Source organism: Cephus cinctus, unplaced genomic scaffold (assembly GCF_000341935.2).
Source record: "Cephus cinctus unplaced genomic scaffold, Ccin1 Ccin1_scaffold1847, whole genome shotgun sequence".
In the NCBI taxonomy this organism is placed as follows: Eukaryota; Metazoa; Arthropoda; class Insecta; order Hymenoptera; family Cephidae; genus Cephus; species Cephus cinctus.
The window spans coordinates 245886-251722 of record NW_014334027.1 but is presented as its reverse complement, the minus strand read 5'-3'; the positions used below and the strand labels follow the sequence as shown (position 1 = coordinate 251722).

The 5837-nt window shown below is 48.1% G+C and overlaps 1 protein-coding gene across 5 annotated transcripts in view; it reads right to left on the bottom strand.

The window, feature by feature from the left end:
- Positions 1-5837, bottom strand: part of LOC107273847 — a 79816-nt gene that overhangs the window by 44168 nt on the left and 29811 nt on the right. The window contains exon 1 of one of the 5 annotated variants that reach the window (XM_015752420.2): positions 2172-2299. The exons of 3 other annotated variants lie outside the window; for them this stretch is intronic. The gene's annotated coding sequence lies outside the window, so the exon portion shown is untranslated. Of the gene's footprint in view, positions 1-2159; positions 2300-5837 lie in introns of those variants that run through there. One more of the 5 variants, XM_015752421.2, reaches the window with a different exon arrangement.

Genomic DNA, 5837 nt, shown 5'->3' with positions numbered 1-5837 from the left:
GAAAAAAAAAAAAAAAAAAAAAAAACAAAGTGGAACCGTGCTGCGTCGCGACGCCGGTACAGAGAGCGACGTGGGTCCTGCCGAGATATAGAAGGGTTCGATGCCTAACAAGGGATAACCTCGTTAGGACCGTCCGACCAGCTTGTGTGTTTTACAAGTTAGGAATTAGGTTGATTAGTAGGAAGCTACGTCTCGAACCTGGAACTCACCCCCAAAAGCATCTCTCTGTCTAGTCGACTAGAGTGGACTATATATTCGAGCCTGCACCCTCTATCTCTCTCTATTTCCCTATAGAGCTCCAAGCCTCCAGCAGGTCAGGTGGAAAAAAACTCCTGCACGCCCCCCCTTCCCCCAGCACCTATACGTCGTTATACAGTTCTTCGGCTCGACTCGGTAAAGCTCGGCTCGATCCGCCGATTCATAAGGCAGCAGTAACAGCGTGTCCACTAGCGGACAGGAAATTACATGTCCTCTACCGACTGGCTTGGTCACGACTATCATATCCAAATCTCTGAATACGGCACGTGAAAATAGCCATACCGTACAGTTGCATTCCGTTTAAGGGATGAATTGTTGAAAAGAAATTTCTGGAAAAATGTTAATAAATATTTTTACTCCGTCATCATACGAATTTCTTTTAGGCCCGCGGCACGTGACCCGTATTCGGGTACCGAAGTTACAACCCTCTGGAGCTTAAACCTGATGATACACGTGTAGAGGACTAAGGGGTAGCTCGGACCAGTGGTGCCAACTCAGCTGAGAAAAAGTAACTAACTCCCATCATGCCGTCACGCTGTCATGCCGTCAGACCAAGGGAGTGGATGACGGAAGGGGTTATTCGGAAGGGTGGCCGAGGGAGGGGGGAGGCAGGTTGAGTAAGGGTGGCTTTCTAGGGCTCGAGGTAGAGGTCGACCAGGATGAGAATGAGGAAGAGGAAAAGACCTGGAGGATAGACTGGGGGCGGTGCGGGGTCGGAGGGGTGAACCTGTTCATTTTCGTTAAGATTAATTATCGTCGAAACAAGGACCTGCCGGCATCGAAGTTGTTAGGAAGTTTGGCGCGAGCCGGGTAAACCTCAGCTTCTAATAATCGTTTGAGCCGTCGGCCGCGTCGTAACGGTAGGGGCGGGCCAAGCTGCCACCGAGAAATAGGGGATGGATGTCAGGGGTGGAGGGAGGGAGGGCGCCTTCGACAGATGGGCCAAGCCCGCTACACGGCTCCATTCCTAACTCTGAATCTACGATTCATCGACCCCTGGCGCTGCTTAATTAAGCTGTTCAACCTAAGCGTCCTAATTGCCAGCGCAGACACCTTTGCCCTTAACTACAGCAGGAGACCTGGTAGATTCTAACCTTGAGAATTCTTTGACTTCGCGTTACGAACTACTGAATTAGTATATCCGTCTATCAAATGCATCCTGAATGCTTTTAGTTGATGGCTGAGCCTGGGACACGGGGTAGCCTTAAGTGAAGTTTTGTGTATGGTAGAAAGGAGAGAAGAAAAAAGAATCTACTTAACGAACACCAAGTGGATGGGATACTGGAACGAAGTAATTCATCCAATCGGATACTTCCAGAAGCGAAATGGAATATCGAGCATATTCCCGGTAATAAGTTTCAACATTGACAGTAATGACTTTACTATCTTACAAGTTATTTTATTGACTGTGCGTTTGGTCCTTAACAGCGCGGACCAATTAATATTTCAATTGAAAGTTCTTACGAGGTTTGTTATCAGGGGTTGGGCTGTGGAGGTGGGGGGTCGTAAGAGTTTCGATAGTTTCCCGTTGGTGTCGGTGCCAAATAAATGAAGTATCGAGCGTTATTAAGGGTCCGCTACGAAGTTTCGCCTGGACCGACGCCGATCGCCCGCCGACTCGACTAATGAGTTTCGCAGAGACTTAAGTTACGGCGTTTGCGCGATAAATAAAGTTTTAAGTTCTCTCGTTTTTTCTGGGCGCACACGTTAAATTATACGGTATAGATATTTCAGGCATTTTTCTTATGGCAGATTAGATATACAGAGAATATAAACGAGCCGACGGCAGCCGATGATTACCGAAGTGAACTCGAGCCCGTTAATGGTAATTGGCCAGCAGGAAGACGAACAAAAGTGTCCTGTGTGATCTCAGGTAATATATGTTAATAATAAAAAATTACCACGTAAATTACATTACTCTGAAGAAGCCAGCATCGATCCTAGTTAGCGATAATGGCGTCAAAGTCAAAACATGAGCATTTGACGTCACTGTCAGCAGCAAATCCTAACCCCATCACTGGCACCAGCATACTCCTGTCGGCCACCTCTCTCTCTCTCTCTCTCTCTCTCGAACTCACTCACGCTTTATCCAACTGATTGACTTTCCTTGGATTCGAATTCGATTGTTCACTGTTCGGTTAAGGCACCAGCATACTCCTGTCGGCCACCTGGCGTCAAAGTCAAAACATGAGCATTTGACGTCACTGTCAGCAGCAAATCCTAACCCCATCACTGGCACCAGCATACTCCTGTCGGCCACCTCTCTCTCTCTCTCTCTCTCTCTCGAACTCACTCACGCTTTATCCAACTGATTGACTTTCCTTGGATTCGAATTCGATTGTTCACTGTTCGGTTAACACTTATCACTGCGCTAATGCTAACACCAACAATATCTTCCGTCCGTCAGCCGGGAAATCCGTCGCGCCATTACGATTCCCGAGAGATTCCGAACCTTCTGCTGACGTTGGGTATTCCGTGGCCACAGAACCCTATGTATTCTTGAACTCACGACTACCCGCCGTGCCTCTAACCAAACTTTCGGCAGTACCGTCTGACGCAGAGCGTCATTAAACCTGTCTTCTTTAATCACGTCTCTCGGAGAAGTAACTGTAGCACAGGTGCTGCCACGAATATTCTTTTTAGTAAGCTCGCGCGTCTACGGGCCGCAGGGCGCCAAGCTTGTAGCCACCTGACGGCCGTTTCGTTAACCACGACGCTCTTACGGACCCAGAAAGACAGTGATACGTGTCTGAACGTGTTTTCCTTATTTCGATCAAAGTACGGAGACAGGGTTGTAAAAATTGTTTACGCAGACGCTGCCAAGGGTTGTTCGCCCCTCTTCCTCACGTCTGGCCAAACCATCTTGCTCCGATCACTGTCAACAAAAATGACGGCGGTTCGATGTAGTCGGACGATTAAGACGTCGATAAATAATATTAATTGCCGCCATTACCCTCCGCTACTGCCTCACGGATTTCGCACCCCTAACGCTCATTCACTCACCCCTGTACAAGTGTTGGGTTTAATCAATACCTAATACCATCGCGGAGTACCGGCTACGGTGGCTGCTGTGTGTTTACGTGTACCTTACTTCAGGTAGGTGAATTCTACCGAAGTGTTTGGTGCAACATGAGAAAACCTCCAGGTACGTACCTCTTGGCTGAACTTTATTCTCGTGAATAATATATGTACGTGGCTTCTTATACTTTCGTTCCCTTCACACCGCCTTCCACCGCCCCTTCTCCTCAGTGACCCGGTGATCGTGTGTGAAAGCGTGTGGCATGCAACTCCACTGTGATAAAAATTGAGATTTGAATCTCCCGCGTGACGACTCCATCGAGCCTCGTATATAACGTAATAAGTATGCTGATGATCGAGCGACCACCTTGATGAATGATCCAAATGACATTTTCTTAGGGTATAATACATAGGCTTATGTATATTGACCTTTGGAACTTTGACAATTTCCTTCGATTTCATAGACCTAGACCATTATGAGTTTCTAGGAAGGTCACGGCGGCGCTGGCGAGGGAAAACTAGCGTTCAGTAAACAAATGCTAGTAGTCATTACTGCTGTTATAGGGCTCTTATTGAATTTACGTGGCAGTAGGATAAAGACCTCCCAGTCAATTCTTATTGAACAGTCAGTCGGAGCTGGGTAGTAAGAGAGTAGAGTGAAATAAAAACAAATAAAAAAATAAAAGCCGTTTGGAAGGAAGTCACGAGAAAACACGATATTGGATTTTTCATTGATCCTCAAAGTAAGGAATACTTATAGCAGAAGTGCGCACTAACGCCATCTACAGGAAATTGTAAAAAATAAAAATGAACAATCGTCCTAATTCAGCTCCGTCTATGACTGTCATTCGAATATAACGTACAATCTACAACCAGACAGTGAACTATCGATAATGAGAATTTATCGATTTATCCATTCGACGGGGCCAATCAACACGTTTCTGCGCTTTGTTACAGGAACCAGGTGCCGGAAATTGTGACGTTGACGGTATAGATACTTCATAGTTCGTGGCTGATAACTGCTACTAGCCAATTGCGGCCGGTTGCAACGTTCGGTAGCAGCGTTACTGCTGCTGCTGCTGCTGCTGCTGCTGCTGCAGGCTGTGGTAGCGACGGTGGCGACGGCGAACGGTGGCGTGAGACGTTAAGCCCAAGTCGAGGCGGGGTAAACTTGCCCGATAACAAATGGCCGAGCGAGTCTCGAAGGACACGCCGTAACGATGTAGTTTGTGTAATTCGGCGCAGGGGTGACAGGGTCATAAGTCAGAGGCTCAAACGAAGCGCTGAGGTATTAATTAGAGTTTCGGGCGGCGACCGCGATCACTTATCACCAAAACTAACCTCACCGCGGGTTCGAGGTTTCACGATGAGGTGAGGAAGGGGGCGTAGGGTGGAGGGGAGCTCGGAGCGCCAGCCTGCGTAACTCCTTAGTTATATAGACGCTTCTACGTGTAAACAAGTCAAATTCCAATCGGTCAGCTTTGCACGGTGGTTGGATGGGTCACGTGGGGTCTCCAGCTTCATTTACCAAAGTGAGGTAAGATCTGACCTACGATCTTTTTACTTATTGCAAATGGCGTCGCTATCCGATTCGAGTATACTTTTTTGTTAGGCTTCCCTGACTCCAATTGTTCTTGGATCTCGGTCAAATTTGCTGACCTGCCGGAGTGTCCCGCTGCTCCCTTATGCCCGACACATATATTCCGTTCACGAAATTACCGCAATTTTACTCCGTCACGCGGAATGTCTAGGTCCTAACTGATAATTGTAGCTGGGGCTACGTAATTTGGCAGGAAAAGAGGGACCGAGGGAGGATTGCGTAAGGGTGGTTTGCTGACTTGAATCGATTGGAGGCTGAGCCAGGCAGAAAATTGTGGAGTGTGACTGCGGCACGGAGGGAAGCGAAAGAGGGATGACGCGAGAATGCGAGGGTTGATGATGTGGGGTATAGGAGAGGAAGGGGCGGAGGAGGGGGGTGGATAAGAAGAAAAAAAAAAAAAAAGAAATAAAAAACAAGCAAAGGCTAAGCGCGCTTAAGTAGAAGATAAGAGTCAACGTGTCGCGCAAAGTAATGTCGGACGAAGATTTAGGGTAGTTTCGACAGAAATTACTTCGATAAAAAAATTCTCCGCTATTGCAAGGTGATTATTTCGCGTGTGGAATACCAAGATAACGCCGGGTGGTCCCGTAGCGCCCCGTTAACGTTCTGCCAATCAATTTACGGAGACATCAAAAAATCATGTATGACAGCCCACCCCTATTATTCGTGTACAGGGGGATGACTCTTTTGGCAAACAGCTCGTACGCGGAGCGATGTTAGGGGTTGGGAATTCGTGCGTGAGCCCGGAGGGTATGGAGCGTTGGGTTTTTCGGGGGCAGAGGGGGTGGATGTTCTCTGGCTCTGACACCCCCTTCCCCCCACACCCCCACGAATCACCCCAAGTGAGTCGGCTGCCCGTACATGGAATAGCACTTACACCCTCGGCAACCCTTAGCCCCATAGCCAGACTGTACAACTCCCAACACTCTACGCTATCCAGCTAGCTACCCCCCCCCCGCCT